Source organism: Panthera uncia, chromosome D4 (genome assembly GCF_023721935.1).
Source record: "Panthera uncia isolate 11264 chromosome D4, Puncia_PCG_1.0, whole genome shotgun sequence".
NCBI lineage: Eukaryota > Metazoa > Chordata > Mammalia > Carnivora > Felidae > Panthera > Panthera uncia.
In genome coordinates this window covers 21,502,987-21,520,498 of record NC_064807.1, presented here as the reverse complement: position 1 = coordinate 21,520,498, position 17,512 = coordinate 21,502,987, and the positions used below count along the sequence as shown (strand labels likewise).

The following is a 17,512-nucleotide window of genomic DNA, read 5'->3' as shown; positions in this document are numbered from 1 at the left end:
TTTCTGGATTGGTTGGTTTCCATTTGTAGTGTTCTCTCGGGAGAGCTATTTTCTATCTCTAGGAATTGACGGCCCCTCTAGGATCATCAAGGTTCCAAGCATCAGAATATAGAAAATAAAGACATAGTTAATACAGTGGGCTTTTTCTTTTTTTTTTCCTCTGTAGTATGCTTGTGGTGTTACTTTCCCCCTCTGTTGTAAGACCTGGGCGGGAGGGGGATTCTTTTTATGGCCCTTCACTGTGAGAATCTGGTGAGGTTCCTGGAGGCAGAACCCACAACAGTACGAGAGCTCCCCTGAGACCACACCAGAATGTTCTCATTCTCGTGCCAGTCTACACTCAGCCCCCAGCAATTCGTGAAAACTACCATTTCAGTGTTCTCACCAGTTTATGGCTTTAGCAGCTTTTACTCTGGGTAAGCGGATCTTGGCTGGGACTATCTGTACATCTTGCCCATCTCTCCAGATTTCACTGTGACGCTTGGCCCTGCAACTTCTATCTACTATTTTCTAATGGGTCCAAGAAAAGTCATCACTTTTCAGCTTGTTGAGCTTTTTCTCTTGTTGTAAAGATGGAAGTGACAACTTCAAAGCTCTTTATATTTCAGAATTGAAACTAGAGGTGTTTGCAAATGAAACCAGAAATCCGATCATTAAAACTGCAATATCGCTGGTGCCTTCTAAAGACCAGAGCACTCAACTGTCTCCAGATTAAAGCTCCTGGTCTTCCACCCTGCAGAAATGGCTGAGAAACATCGTAAGGTGCAGAAAAATTTTAACACTTAAAAAATGTTTGAGGTCTTTAGATTACACTTTTTCCCCCCTATAATGATATATGCCCATTCACAGTGTATGCTTCCTCAAAAGCCTAGCTCTACAGCAGAGTAGCCTTTTTTTCTGCCCACAAACAGCCATTGATGTGGACAAAGTCATGATAAGCCACAGCATTCCATGAAAGTAAAAGTTATATTACCAGTGCTTGCAAAACCAATCCTAAGCTGTCCTTTCAAACCATGCCAGTTAAATGGTTAACTACACCTTCTTAACGACTGGCTGCATGGCACAGTATGAACTACTCCAGATGCCAAGATCAAAAATTGTCATGGTTTCTACTTGCAAAAGCCCAAGGTATAAAGCCATGTATCCTAGCTTCATCACATGACAAGACTCAAACAGTGAGCATTATTTTGTCTCCCCGGCTTCTCATACTTGTTTGTTTCTTAATATTTCTGGCCAAGGAACTGGGTGTGATGGGTTTTGATAGGGTCAAACCACTAATACTCCTCTACCTTGCCTGGAGTTAGAAACAATTGAGAGATTGGCAAAGTAGTTAAATAGGTGGAAATGTAAATATCACTTATATGGCTGATATAGCTATATTGGAAGACAGGGAAAGTCTGATAGGTAAGTGGGGTTGATATTTTTCAAACTGCTACTCGATTTATACATGGTTACAGCCTACCTATGGGAAGTAGCAGATAGAGTTACCCAGAACCACCACTTTCCCCTATTTTGTAGTCGAGAGGACAGAAAAAGCCAAATTTCTCATTCTTAAGTACTTTTCAAATATTAGCTCAATTCAATAGAAAAGCATTGACACCTATAAACAGATAACCCATTCCAAACCCACAGGGAAGAGTAAGAGATTGGGCAAGATGCTGGAAGTATCTAGGAAATGCCTAGCTGTAAAAACTCAAAAAATGGGGAATCTATGTTCTTTCCTTAAGAGTGAAGAAAGAAGGAAAGTATTAGAGCATTTCGTAATTTTTTATATCCCAATTAGTGAAATTATAAAATGAAATACTTAAAGGAATAGGCATCAGTTGGCTGGAAAATCACTTATTTAGGCAGCAAATACCTAGTAAAAAGAAAGCAAGGAGGAATTTATGATTGCCTGAGACCCTTGAAGCTAATTGGTATAAGCTCTTTTTTTCTGGGAATCTAGGAATCATCAAATGTTGTTCCTTTATCATAAACAAAACTAAAAACTTCATAAGCTTTTAGTTATGCACTTGAAATACATTGTTTGTAAAAATTTTGAAGACATGTTAATTTTGTTTATTTATTTTTTAATTTATTTTTTTTTTAATTTACATCCAAATTCGTTAGCATATAGTGCAACAGTGATTTCAGGAGTAGATTCCTTAATGCCCCTTACCCATTTAGCCCATCTCCCCCTCCCACAACCCCTCCAGTAACCCTTTTTTTGTTCTCCATATTTAAGAATCTCTTATGTTTTGTTCCCCTCCCTGTTTTTATATTATTTTTGTTTCCCTTCCCTTATGTTCAAGACATGTTAATTTTTTAATTTTTTTTAATGTTTATTTATTTTTGAGACAGAGAGAGACAGAGCATGAACGGGGGAGGGTCAGAGAGAGAGGGAGACACAGAATCTGAAGCAGGCTCCAGGCTCTGAGCTGTCAGCACAGGGCCCGACGCGGGGCTCAAACTCACAGACCGTGAGATCATGACCTGAGCCAAAGTCAGATGCTTACCCGACTGAGCCACCCAGGCACCCCGTTAATTTTTTAAATGAGTCTTCAATTACATATTAACATGTATACCTCAATATTCTTTAGCTCATTATATTCTGTATTTAACTGCCTTTATGTGCCAAATTGCATTTAAGGAAATAAGTCCTTTAAAATTATTCTTATATATTACCATTTCAAATCCAGAGTATTCTGGATGTGATCAACTCAATATTGGCAAAATATTTTTATGTTGTTGTTTGTAAAAGTAAATCATATAGTCTTTATCTAATTTTGGTTTCCTCATCAATTAGCCATGTGATTTGGGCATATCATTTAATGAATGAATGTTAGAAGTACATAACTCCCTTCAGATGTGTATGATAGGAGCAAGGTGGTAGAGAACCCAGGCTCTAATGTTCTTCAAATAAAACTACTCTAAATTTGGGGCACTTGGATGTCTCAGTCAGTTAAGTGTCTGACTCTTGATTTTGGCTCAGGTCATGATCTCACGGTTTGTGAGGTTGAGCCCCACATCAGGGCCTGCACTGACAGTGTGGAGCCTGCTTGGGATTTTGTCTCTCCCTTTCTCTCTCTCTGCCCTTCCCCTACTTGTGTGCTCTCTCTCTCTCTCTCTCTCTCTCTCAAAATAAATAAATAAACTTAAAAAAAGGTTGAAAACGACTCTGAATTTAGTGTATTTCACAGATATTTTAAAGTATATTTTTATTATCTGTTCTTTATTAATTTGAAACTTGATTATTTTGTTGACTTCTGTTTCTAGTTATATTTTGAAAAAATTCACTGAACATTGTTATGGGCTGAATTGTGTGTTCCTCAAGCATTCAGATAATGAAGTTCTAACCCCTTGGACTGCATTTAGAGATAGGATATTTACATAGGTAATTAAGTTACAGTAAAGATTATTAGGAAAGGCCCTACCCCAATATGATTGGCTTTCATATAAGAAGAGGAATACATAACAGACAATTACACAGAAGGAAGGGCCATGTGAAGACATGAGAAGATGGCCATCTGCATACCAAGCAGAGAGGCCTCAGAAAAAACCAGCCCTGCCAAGATCTTGATCTCAGACTTCTAGCCTCTGAAATGTGAGAAAATAGATTTCTGTTGTTTCAGCCATTCAGTCTGTGATACTTTATTATGACAGCCCAAGTAAATTAATATAAAGGTACATGAGAATTTTCTGAAAAACTCTTTCTCAATGAGTTCATAAAAGCGACAGTTGTTGGAGGTATATTAAGTGAATTGGTAAGTAGAACTGATTATTAGTTTTTTCCCCAGGTTTATTGGGATATAATTGATATGTAACATTGAATAAGTTTAAGATGTACAGCATGTTGATTTCATATACTTATATATTGAAAAATGCCTACCATCATAGTGTTAGCTAACACCTTCATCATGTCACATTACTATTTTATTTTCTTGTGTGTGTTGGGGGGCATGGGGAGAACATTTAATAACTGCTCGCTTAGCAACTTTCAAGTATGTGATGCAGTATTGTTAATGATAATCACTGTGCTGTATATTACATCCCAGAACTTATTCATCCTATAAGTGGAAGTTTGTACTTTTTGCCCATCACCCCTGTAACCACTATTCTGCTTTCTGTTTCTGTGAGTTCAGTTGTGTCTTTCTCTGTCTGATTTATTTCACTTAGCATAATACTAGAAATTCCATCTATGTTGTTGTGGATGGCAGGATTTCCTTCTTTCTCATGACTGAATAATATCCTATTGTATAGATACACCACATCTTCTTTATCTATTCATCCCTTGTTTTCATTTCTTGACTATTGTGAATAAAGCCACAGCGGGCATGGGATTGCAGAAATCGCATTGAAATCCTGTTTTTATTTCCTTGGGATATATCCATAAGTGGTATTACTGGATCATGTGGTAGTTCTATTTTTAATTTTTTGAAGAAACTCCATATTGTTTTCCATCCTCGTTAGGTTCTGATCTTAGAGGAAAATTTTTCAATCTTTCACTGTTGAGCGTGATGTTAGCCGTGGGCTTGTCATATATGGCCTTTATTGTGTTGAGTATGTTTATCATGAAAGCATGTTGGATTTTATCAAATGCTTATTCTGCATCTGTTGAGATGACCATGTGATTTTTATGTTTCATTTCATTCATGTGGAATATCACATTTATCGATTTGCATATGTTGGACCATCTTTGCACTCCAGGAATAAATCCCACTTGGTCACAGTGTATAATTTTTTTAAATGTGCTGTTTAACTTGGTTTGCTAATATGTTGTTGGGAATTTTTGCACATATGTTTGTCAGTGGTATTGGCCTATAGTTTTATTTGCTTTTGGTATCTTTATCTGGCATTTGTATCAAGGTAATGCTGTTCTTGTAAAATGAGTTTGAATAGGAGTATTCCCTCCTATTCAGTTTTTTTGGAAAAGTTTGAGAAGGATTGGAGTTAATTCTACTTTAAATGTTTGGTAGATTTCACCAGTGAAACCATCTGGTCCTGGGGTTACTTTGTTGGTGAGTTTTGATTACTGATTCAATCTCCCTTCTCATTATTAGTCTCTTTATATTTTCTACTTACTCATGTTTTAGTCTTGGTAGTTTGTACGTTTCCAAGAATATATCCATATCTACTAGGTTATTCAATTTGCTAGTGTATAATTGCTCATAGTAGTTTCTTCAGAACTGATATTTCTCTGATATCAGTCATATTTGATTTGATTATATGTATTAAGTCTTCTCTCTCCTTTTTAAAGTTAATCTATGTAAAAGTTTGTCAATTAAAAAAATGTTTATTTTTGAGAGAGAGGGAGCATAAGCAGAGAAGGGGCGGAGAGAGAGGGGGACAGAGGATCTGAAGTGGGCTCCATGCTGACAGCAGAGAGCCCAACTGGGGCTTGAACCCACGAACTGTGAGATCACGACCTGAGCTAAAGTCAAATGCATAACTGACTGAGCCACCCAGGTGCCCTATATCAATTTTGTTTTTTTAAAAAGCATCTCTTTGTTGATTTTTTTCTGTTGTTTTTCTGGTCCCCATTTCATTTATTTCTGCTCTGATTTTTGTTACTTCTTTTCTCCTTTAACTTTGGGATAGTTCTTCTTTCTCCTTGAGGTGTAATGTTAGGTTGTTTATTCTCAAGTTTTATTGTTGCTGTTCACCTGTGTTACTGTAGTTTTCTATGTGGAGTTCTGACCTTTCCCAGAGCTGTTTTTATTCATGGATAACTGTCAAATTGTTGATCTTATAGGGAAACAGAGGCTGGGGTGTCCTATGCCACCATCTTGGTGATGTCACCCATGATACTTAGTCCTAATAGTGTTTGCAGCTGTGTGAAATCTGGGGCTTGTGAATGCTGCTGGAAGCTGAAGTTTGAGATGAAGGTTCTGGGGGGAAAGTGACTGGATGTGGTGGCAAATTACATGGCATTCAAATGACCTTTTGAGGGAAGGATCTCTCAAAATTTCTGGAAATTTATAACTATAGATAATTATTTATATAAAACTGTATGGGGTGTGTGTGTGTGTGTATAAAATAAGAACCATGATATACATACAATGCTAAGCTTAAGTGATACAACAAAATAAAAATGGATCTCTTAAATTTATGTAACTTGATTTAATTTTTAGACTTCCGACATGTTTTTAAAAATTTTTTAATGTTTATTTGTTTCTTAAAGAGAGAGAGAGAGAGAGAGAGAGAGAGAGGAGTGGGGGAGGGGCAGAGAGCGAGGGAGACACAGAATCCAAAGCAGGCTCCAGGCTCCATGCTGTCAGTCCAGAGCCCGATGTGGGGCTTGAACCCATGAACTGTGAAATCATGGCCTGAGCCAAAGTCAGAGGCTTAACCGACTGAACCAGACACCCCCTACACCCTCCAATATTTAAGGCTCCTAACTATCCTCATCATATCAAATTTTCCTTTAATTAGTAAAAGTTAAATAAGTCTACATCTCAGCTACTGTTGAAAGCTCTCCATAATATGCTTAAACATCTTATTTCCCCCTTGTTTGAAAGGATACTTAAAAGTTGGAAAACTTGCTATGGTTAAAGAGGTGGATTACAACACTCAGAAGTCTGCATGAGGTACTGATTTTATTTTTCTAGTGGTAAAAAGTGCTCTTCCCTTCAATTCTTGGGTTTTCACTTTCTCACATCTATTTTTGGGAAAATTAACATCACTTCCTTCTTCACCTACAGAACAGAACTTGCGTCGCAGACAGAAAAGACACCTAGAGAAAGCATGGCATGTAAGCAGCGTGTTCTCACAGGATGAGAGATTCTCACAAGAAGGAAATGTCTTGCTCATCCTAGAGAAAGTTTCATCAAATTATAATGTAGTATGTATATTAACTTAGGTACATGCTCTAGTAATAGCTCTGCTATAATTTGTAAAAAATCAAATAACAGTAGGCACGCCTGGATGGCTCAGTCAGTTAAGCGTCTGACTTTGGCTCAGGTCATGATTTCACAGTTTGTGGGTTTGAGCCCCGTGTCAGGCTCTATGCTGACAGCTCAGAGCCTGGAGCCTGCTTCAGATTCTGTGTCTCCCTCTCTCTTCCCCTGCCCTCCAAACTCATGCTCTGTCTTTCTCTGTGTCTCAAAAGTAAATAAATATTAAGATTTTTTTCTGAAAAAATTAAATAACACTGTATTTAAGTAGAAGGATAAACATGCCAATAGGCATCCTTAAAATCTCTGAGAAATGCAGGAGCTTAATTTGACTTAACACAACCCTGTGCTACTATTTACCCCCCGCTGAGGATGGGAACATAATTGAAGCTATTTAAATTCATTTAAGGTGATTATGCTGATCTTTTAAAATATACATAAAAATAAACAACCAGTTCTGTATATTATATCAAGGCCTGTGAAATTAGTTTAGAGAAATTTGTGTTAAGGATGTGGAAACTGTTCCCTAACTCAAGGAACACACGTTTTTAATGGAGTATGTCTGTCATTCATTTTCCAGATATACAAAGGAGGTATTCTTTCATATCATAATCTAGCCATCAATTTAATTATAGGATGAGAATTGCAGCACTATTTCCTATTTTCTTTTCTCATCCTCCATTATTTATTTTTTCTTCATTGTTAAGTCTGAAGAGAAGTGAGCTTTAGTAATGTCCACAAATGACCATCACAGAACACGTGTATGTAGATCTATGTATATAACTAGCAGGACAGAAGAGATGGCCTGAGGTACCCATTTTTAGTTCAGTGACTTTTAGTGAACACATACCGAGCATGTGACGTGTGCTGAGTGCACACTTGGTCATCCAGTGTTGAATGGGGAGACAGCTCCCTACACTGCTGGAACTTATATCTCAGTGAGGTAAGAGATAAGAAATGCACACAAGTAAGGAAACAGATAGATATGCAAGGAGTGCTTATTGCTCTGGCCAGATAATAAGAAGTAACTGGAAGACATGTGGAACCGGACACAAAATGTATCTCCAAACAGGTGTCATTTAAAATGAGACCTGAATTGGGGTGCCTGGGTGGCTCATTCGGTTAAGCACCTGGTTTTCGGTTTTGGCTCAGATCATGATCTCGCAGTCGTGAAATCAAGCCCCACAACGGGCTCCACCCTGGACATGGACTGGACTGCTCAGGATTTTCTCTTCCCCCCTCGTACTTTCCCTGCAATAAATAAATAAATAAATAAATTAATTAAATTAAATGAGACCTGCATGGTAAAAAGGCAGGCATGTGAAGAACAGAAGATTCCAGGAAGATAATACAGGTCCTACAAAACCTTAAGTTAGGAATGAGCTTGGTATCTTCAAAGAAAAGAGAGAAGTATGACATGAATGGAGAGATTGAAGGGGAGATTAGGAACACCTGAATTTTGTTAAGTTTGGTAGGGATAGATCATGTAGGAACCTCAGATGTGACTAAGGGGTTCAAACTGTAATCTAGTGCATTTGAAAACCAGTGGAGGGTTTCCATAGACAGAGAAAGTAATCTTAATTATATTTTAAAGACTATGTGTGGAAAATTGGATGGAGGAGGACAGGAATGGAAGAAAGAGACGAGTTTCAAGGCTAGAGACAGTGGCTGGCAAATGAAATGGAGAGATGCAGAGAAATTATTACAGCCTTTGGCAGTAGAATCAAAGCAGGTTGATTGGCAATAGGGCGTAGGAGAATGAGAGGAATCAGTAGTTTCTGGCTGAGGCACTTGGGTGGATGGCAGTGCCGTTTATAATGACTGGTAGAGGATAGGTTTGGGATCTGAAAACCAAGATGTCTGTTTTTACGTGTTAAGTTTGAAACATCTATTAGATATCCAGGTAGAAACAGTAAATAGGTGATTGGATATATGAATCTGGAGTTCCGGGACAGGGTCTGGGTTGGAGAAATAAATTTGTGATTTAGCAGCAGATGGGTGGCCTTCAAAGCCATGAGACTGAATGAGGTTTCTAGAGAGAAATTGTCCTAGGAGCAAAGAGAGTCATAGCCTGAGGCACAGTTTGATGTTCAGTAGAGAAAAACCCAAAGGAAGAGATTCATGATCCATGGGCAATTTCTGGCATTACTCTCCCTTTTAGTTTGGATGTTGCAATGTTATTAATCAGTTTTCTTTAGGAGAGAGCTATAAGCGTGCAATTGGGATTGAAGTGAGTTACAATTTGTTTTTTCTTCCAAAAATGTTGTAGAGCTGACTTTAAAGAAATGAATGGATCATTAAGTAGTCATTGTCAAACAAAAGAGATTAATCTTCTGACTCCAGATGGCTCCAGCATAGTAGAATCAAGAGATTTGCTCGCCTCTGCCTTTAGGTTTGTTTCCCCTGCCAAGGCTTTATGGCCGAACTGACAATGTTTCTGTACTTCGTAATGTCCTAATTCAGTCTCCGATTCCTTATAGGATTATGGCCATAGTATTTTATCTTTCAGTCACTGCGTGCAATACCTTGGGTCAAATTTACTTCCATACGTTTCTGGACCCTAAATATCTCTTGCTTCTTTAAACAGATCACAGTTTCCTGCAGAGCTTAATAGCTCATACCAGCCTTCTCATTTCTTCTGAAAGGCTGCACTGAGTATCATCCTTGTTAAACTGTTGGCATCTGTGTTCTTGCACAAGACCAAGTGGTTTCAAAGGGACTGCTCAAGGTCCTCTAGAGTTACATTAGAGAACACAGATGGAATGAGAAGCAACAGATGCCATCTCACTTCTGTTTTCAAAGCCCCCTCTGCTGCACAGCATACAGCACAAAGCTCGGGTCCCTGTTTCATCCTTGCTGGGAATTGTTTATTGATTCCCTCCAGGGGAAGTCTTTAGGATTTTGGAAACAGCCATTAGCATCGAGTAGAAACCAAAAGACGGTTGAGACACTGCTCTGCAAGTTTGCTTTTTCCCGTAAGTATTTCATAAGTGGGGGTTCCTCTGTTCTCCATAGTATGCTTTCCCGGATATAGAATGTGTCAGATGCCGTGTAGAAGCTCATGTTCTTGAATTTGGGGTTCATATAAATGGGAATATGTTAGAGATTCCCAAATTTTCTGGATTCTGGACTCCTTTGCTTTCAAAGGAATTTTTTTTTTTTTTTTGGCCCTCCTAACCCATAAGAAATACCGATCTATTCTGTGTTTTAACTAGTTAGGTCTAAACTGCTTAATAATAATGGTCTGTGTAGTGTTGGACGGATGGGTTCGCCCTTTAAAATTTAAAATATTTTGCAGCACCAATGTGAGTTTGATGTCTGGGTGCTCCGTTGGGAACTGCGCAGACACCTGACTGGCTAAAACGGTGTCAAACCCAGCGCGCTCAAAGCATCCTTCGTGGAAGACCATGTCAGAACTGGAAGCCTCCTGCATTCCTTAATAGGAATCTGGACTTTGAATATCTGCAAATTGTATATGATGACCTTAGGAGTTCCCAGTTTCCAGCAAAAAGGAAACAAACGGCAGGAGTGGAGGAATTAGTCGAGCCATTCACTGTTCTTGATCGGGAGCAGGGGTGTGTAGAGTTAAGGCGTGCTTGTGGGAACGTGAATGCTCTCCCAAGTCTGTGTCAGTCTGAAAGTTTAATACGATGTAATGCAAAGCTGTTCCCTGGCTAGTGGTGGGCAACACGTGTTGAGCATTTGCTGCCTTCCTCTCATCCATTCTAAGTGTGAAAGTCCGCCTGCATTTGATCAGGTTCTCCCATCATTAACAGCCTATAAAAAGGCATAAGATGATAGGAAAAATATTTCTGCATATTTAAAGACAAAAGTGACGAATGATGCCTTTCTCCCAGATTCCAGGTGTTCTTCCTTCATGGTTTACATGTGAACATTTTACTGCTGGGTTTAACAGCCAAGTGTCAGGAACAAGAGAAGGTGTCCCTTTGCTTCCTATAGGGGCATGTGACATATTTGCGTTGTCTTGATTGCATTTAATGTTACTACTAAGACTATAAACTGGATATAATATAAGGGTCAGGATCTGTGACAAAAGGCAAAATTATGCTGCGTTGCTGGCATATGGTTAAATTCTCTTTTGTTCCTGACATATGGCCATTTTACACTCTTCCCAATCTGTGTGGAATATAGTCTATATGTGGTGATGCTGAATGGTCCTGCCACCTGGGATTAAAAGAATTTCTGAGTGTAATTAGTTACTTGGCTGCCTGGTACTTTGAAAAGTGTGACCGGGGTGTTTCCTGCCCTGGAGTCTAACCTCGGAATGACCACCCACAGTCTGGTCCACACAGGAGTTTGGGGACAGACCCATTTATTTATTTGTTTAAAATTGGTTAAAATATGTGTGCCAGATGATCTTCCTGCCAGAAAATGCATTTTAATTAGAAATGATGGGTCAAGCATTTGCTGAGGACAGGAGAAAGAGAGAAGGAAGCAGAGCCCAGATTGTATGTTTCAACCCAACCTTGCACAAGACCGAGTGCATCCATGTATAACCTAGAGTCTGCCTTTCTGTGTTTCATTTTGACTTTGCACAAGACTCCAGGGGAATGGAGCCAAACATATTATTTCTTTTATGTCTGGGACATAGGCGTGTACCCCACACCGCCTGAGGACACTACTCAGCATGCGTTGGATAGCCAATAAAGTTTACTGACCCCAACCATGAACGCCTTTCCACTCACTTCCTCTCTGGATCAAGTCTTGCCAGACAGGCAAGTGGCTAATGATGGAGGCTGGGCTCTGCTAGGGCTGGGAATCACTTGCAAGTAATTAGGAATACTGGAATCCAAAGATCAAAACCGAGGGACTGTGAGGAAAACCCAGGGTGAAAAGTACATCTTAAATGACAGAACCTGGATTCCATATTCTGCTTGGCAACTTACCAAGAAAGCAACCCAGGAAAAAACAAGGTGGAAGGAGATGGTCTTCTGTAGTTTTTGTTGTTGTTGTTGTTTTGTTTTTTATGTTTACTTATTTTTGAGACAGAATGTGAGTGGGGAAGGATCAGAGAGAGAGGGGGACAGAACATCTAAAGCAGGCTCCATGCTGACAGCAGTGAGCCCAACGCAGGGCTCAAACTCACAAACCGTGAGATCGTGACCTGAGCTGAAGTCAGGTGCTCAACCAGCTGAGCCACCCAGGCACTCCAGTCGTCTGTAGTTTTTATGCATGGTTCCCACTTTGTCTGGATTTGAGAGAGGCAGTAGAAGAAATGTGATTTCTAGATGACACCTACCATTTGCCCATCTATTCCGATTCTTATCACCGTCTATATGCTTCTCCATATTTCCTATTTGCTTCATTCACAGACTTTTTTTTTACACTAACATGATTTCGTAAAATTTAAGAATGTAAAGTGTGAGAATTATATATTGTTTTAAACACAAAGGCATATTAATTATTATTTATCGAGTCAATACTATGTATGGAGCACTGGAAATTTTTGATGTTTTGACAGATCAACAAGATATTATTATTTAACATTTTGATAATGCAACAAAGTATTTTATTACTATATTGTCTTCTTTTCACAAAGGAGGCCACTGAGCCTATACAGGGTTTTAGTAACTTGGACAAGGATATACAATTGGTAAGAGGCAGACCAACACTCATACAACCTTCCTTGGCAGTCTCCCTTGGAGACCCACGATCCAGATACAGACATATGGCATAAACATGTAAAAAGTGCTGAAGAACATTCCAGGTGTAGCATGCCAGTGAGTGGAAGTGGACAGAGATAAGAAACGAATAATGAGATGCTCTCAAGATCTTGAAGGTCATAGCAAATACATGAGGAGAATAAATATAAGACAAATGGCTTCCTTTTAAAGAGACAGTAAATAAAAATAGTGACACTGAATATTAATTTTAAAGTTTCATTTCAATTAACTTGAATAAGCAAAGCACCTGATTCAAAATCCAATAGACACAGAAGTGTGTAGGTAAATCCCCCTCCAACCCTACTTGTCCCCTCAGTTTCTATGTACAGAGACAACTGCTTCACCATTTTCACAGGTATCCTTGTATTTATGTCTGCAAAATTTATTTTTTCTAGCTTGAGGTGATCAGAGAGTCCTTTAAGACACCAATTTTGGGGGCACCTGGGTGGCTCGGTCGGTTAAGCAGCCGACTTCGGCTCAGGTCATGATCTCAGGTCCGTGGGTTCGAGCCCCGCGTCGGGCTCTGTGCTGACAGCTCAGAGCCTGGAGCCTGCTTCCGATTCTGTGTCTCCCTCTCTCTGACCCTCCCCCGTTCATGCTCTGTCTCTCTCTGTCTCAAAAGTAAATAAATGTTAAAAAAAAAAAATTTAAAAAGACACCAATTTTGGAATGGAGAAATAGTGGCTGTGGACAAACCCTTCCTCGGATAAGCCTTAGTCTTTATCATATCTGATTAATCAAGTCTCACACATTTGATATTCGTGATGAACCACTTTAGATCAAGTACTTTGTACATTCTATATAAAATTTTCTAAAGGGAACCCAAGTGTAAACAAGGTGGTGGGTTGGGGGGGCAGATTTCTCACCTGCCGTTGCAAAGAAATTGCTTTCAACTCAAGCACTTTAGAAGAACCAAGTTATGTGAATCCTTCTTAGTTTGTTATCAAAATGGCCTCCCGAAGGATCGCAAATTCCCTACCGCCTACTTCCTCTTGCTTTCTTTGCCTACATGTATACACATATACACGTGTGTGCATGTGTCATATTCTTTGAAATAATAATTCTCTGAACTTGAACTTTTCACTCACAGACTCCCCTTGTCTCCTGTGTGTCCGCCTTGCTGAGATTTCTGACCGCTGTAGCATCATCTCCATGCGATGATAGAGGCAGGAAAGACAGCTCATCCCTGGGAGCAGTGGAGTGTTAACCATAGCCTTATGGGGAGACAGGAGAGTGAAAATAAAGAGATGACCCCTCTTTATTCTTTAGGGTGGCCAGGGCCTCGTAGCTGCACCCTGGGCAAAGCGACACTCCTGCAGAGCCGTCGCCTGTATCACAGAACCACACATACACATCTGCATAGCAGATGGCAAGACTACATGGCAAGACTTCCAAGGAATCACTATAGACTGGCTTGCCATAAACTGCTAAAACTGTCACCGGTCTTGATCCACTGAGTGGTTCCAGGGCACGGCCAGCAAGGCCACAGCAGCTTCTAAGTCAGAGTTGGGGGGGTTTGGAGACAAAAGCCAAGATACTCCTGGAGATGACACCAGGTCCTGTCCACCCCACGTTAGAGAGTTCTCTCATCCTCCGTGAAAACAGAGAAAGGGAAGGGTTTTCTCTTGAAAGCCTGGCTCCGAAGGAGAGGGCTTCTCCCCACAGAGGAATGTAGTGGGACTAGCAAACATTTTGGAGCCAAACTGAGTTAGGTCCAAATCTCTTCTTTGCCACTACTAAATCTATTACTTCAGACAGTTTCCTTCATTTGAATCTAAATCCCCTCACCCATGAAACAGGGATAATCATCACATAGAAATGCCAACTTTGCAGCATTATAATAATTACATGAAATAATATTCAGTATTTAGAGTATTCAGAGTACTTGGCGTGGAGTTGGCACTCAGTGGATGTCAGTTTCCAATCACCTGCATCGGAGGTGAGGCACCAGCCTGCAGAAAATGTGGGGCCCTGCCCTGACCTGCTCTCCTCCTCACTGCAAGGGCTGCTTCAGAGTCTGGGGACGTTGCTGGGGGAAGTAGAGTTTGGAGATGGTGTGGGATCTGTTTTCTTGACTTCCCCCCTCACATTGCTTCTCTCCTTTTCCTCTTAGGGACAGAATGGCAGGGACTGGCTCCCTGGTCACAGATGTACAAAGTGCTCAGTCTCTTGGGGTGAGAGGCATGATCCAGTCAGCTAAGTTGCCCTAAACTTCCAAACTATGTTCTCATCAAAATGCTTCTTTTTCCTCCCAAGATTATTACCCCGATATAGAAAATGGGTAGGGATGTGGTATATATGTGAATAACCCTGTTTCAATCCCTGCAAGGGTCTGTCCCAGTGTCCAGTGCCCTCTATGAAACAAGAGAATGAATGGGGCAACTTTGGGTCACAAAGAACTCATCAACATCTCTCAGCATCCATCAGTAACATATTCTATTCAACTGCCGTGAAATCCCAGTGTAACTGACTTTTCTTGTCATTCTTTTTTTCTTTTTTTTTTCATTTTATGTGTAATTATTAATTAGCCAAAATTGGCACTTCGGCGAAATTGGTATCTTGTTTAACAGAACATGCACACCTCAAGCACATGTACATGATGGGAAAATGATCTCTTAGGCAATTTAGAATCTCTCTGTGATTCTGAGGCTCAGGGTCTGTAATCGTTTGGTGATTGAGTTTTTACGTTTTTGACATTTTTCTAAATGAATTCTTCTCTGATGTCAAACCTGGAATAGTAGCTTGTCTTTCATTGTATTGAGTTCAGTGTTAAGGGGAGGACGTCATCCCAGAAAATCCTGTTGGTGTCGCAAATCCTAGGCAGTAGGCAATTGTGAATGGGCTGCCAGACCTGGCCAGGACCCTGTGGATAATCCGATCACTGTAAACTGTGCAAAGCACCCAATATGTGAAATTCAGGCTGATTCAACTGTTCTCCACGGCCACCCAGGCAGCTTCCTAGGGTATATTTAAAAAATAAAAAATAAAAAGTAAAGATCCAGACAGCAGCTGCAGAAAATTTGGGGACCCTTTTCCCTTTGAGTGAGTGTTTCCAGAAAGCAAAATAAATAAAATGTCAGAGTTTGTTCATCTGGTTGGCAAGGCAAACTCTCCCTCTTCTGTGGAGGAGGCTGAGTTGAAGAATGTTGTGGTTTCTGGGATTCAAAGCTGGAGACACAGCACAACACACACCTTATTTGAGAGCGATTCACATCATACATTTTCATAAGGCATGGACCAGAAAGCAAGCTTTGTTTTCCAAATGTGTTTCCTTGGCACTGGTTACAGCAATTTGGTGTGTGGTTCATTGTCAAAATGCTGTGGGTGGCAAATGCAGTCAGCTAAAGGTGCATGAAATATTTAAATTGGGGTAGCTTTGCTCAGGCCATTTACTCCTCTCCTAACACCTGTATTCCAATGACAACAATTAAGCCTCTTGTGGGGTAATAAGCTGTATCACAGGATGTCAGAGCTGGCAGAAACTTACTGAGCAAACTTTTTTCTGTATTACAGGGCCAGAGACTAAATATTTTAGGCTTTACAGACCATGCAGTCTCTGTCACAACTACTCAGTTCTAGTCAATTCTGTCATTGTGGAATGAAACCAGCCATAGGCAATACATAAACGAGTGGGCGTGGCTCCGTTCCAGTAAAGTGTTATTTATAAAAACAGGCGGTGGCTGGATTTGGCATATTATTTGCTGTTTGCTGACCTCTGGTTTAGATCATCGCTTCCTTTTCCCATAAGAGGAAACCAAAACCCCAGAGGTTAAAAGAATTTGTCACTATCACAGGCCAGGTAGTGGCAGGACACAACACATCAAAAGCCCGTGCTAGGTTCTTTTATTTTTTTTTAACGTGTTTTTTTTTTTTTTTTTTACTCATAAAAACAATCCCCCTGTTGACTCAGAAGCCTTAAGAAGAAATAGACAACTCTCTCTTCTCTGTTTTGACATTTCTTCGGCTAAACTAAACGTCTGAACCTGAGAATGCTACTGTTGTTGGAACATTTAATGTAGAAAAGGTATCTGCAATGGAATAGACAGATATGAACATGTTTGTGGAAAACATATGTGTGCATATTAAATACAGAATCTGTTACTTAAAGTCATGGGGGAAATCATTATTAACAGGGAAACAGCAAAAGGATTGGGTACTGATGGCCTGTTTTCTCTGCCGCATCCTGAATCCCCACTCCCGTTCTCTGTCTGTTCTAGTTTGACCAGCTCTTCAAGCTTCTCTGTGAGGCCTCTGTGTTTTGTGAAGCCAGTGGCCTCACCTGCCACAGAATTTATTTTACATTTTTCCTTTGGTGGTAGTCCCTGATGATGTCATAGCCTGGTTTATTTTATTTACATTTTTGGTAATTTTTGGTAATGGTTAATAGAGGAGAATTAGGCAGTGAGAGGAGAAAAAAAAAGAGAAAGTAAAATATTTTCAAGGATGGATTGAGAGAGAGAGAGAGAGAGAGAGAGAGAGAGATGGAGACATCACTAATCACTCTCCTCTCCATCAGGGCAAAGAGGGTTAAGAAGTGGGTGAAGGGAATACATGGGGCTGGGGTAGGGTCACTCTGTTTGGATGGGCTCTTGTTCAAGGTTACTTTCGGTGGGGCTAACACTTTATGAAAACCCCAAGTGTGCTGGGTGAAGGGGTGCCTGGAAAGTGCGCACGGGTGCTTCTCCTGTCCCTGTGCCTGTCCCTGTGCCCGGCAAGCCCACCCAAAAGCTGTTCTCTCACACAGACTACGTATCCTTAATTCTGATACGTATGAACATGTGTTACATGAATACAAGGGTTTATTTTCCAAATAAATTTGGGAAATGGTGGATTAAACAAGGTTCTACAGGTTTCTTACTTGGGGACATTTCAAAACATTTAATGTGCCAATGTGAATTAGGATTTTTTTTTAAGTTTATTTATTTATTTTTGAGAGAGAGAGAGAGAGCACAAGAG

General features: G+C 40.0%; 1 long non-coding RNA gene across 1 annotated transcript in view; it reads left to right on the top strand.

The window, feature by feature from the left end:
* LOC125934844 (uncharacterized) overlaps positions 1–7,036 on the top strand; it is a 136,919-nt gene extending 129,883 nt beyond the window's left edge. Inside the window, exons 5-7 of the long non-coding RNA XR_007461561.1 lie at positions 609–762; positions 6,498–6,566; positions 6,681–7,036. This is a non-coding gene — a long non-coding RNA (uncharacterized LOC125934844). The remainder of the gene's footprint in view (positions 1–608; positions 763–6,497; positions 6,567–6,680) is intronic.
* The last annotated feature ends 10,476 nt before the right edge of the window (positions 7,037–17,512 follow it).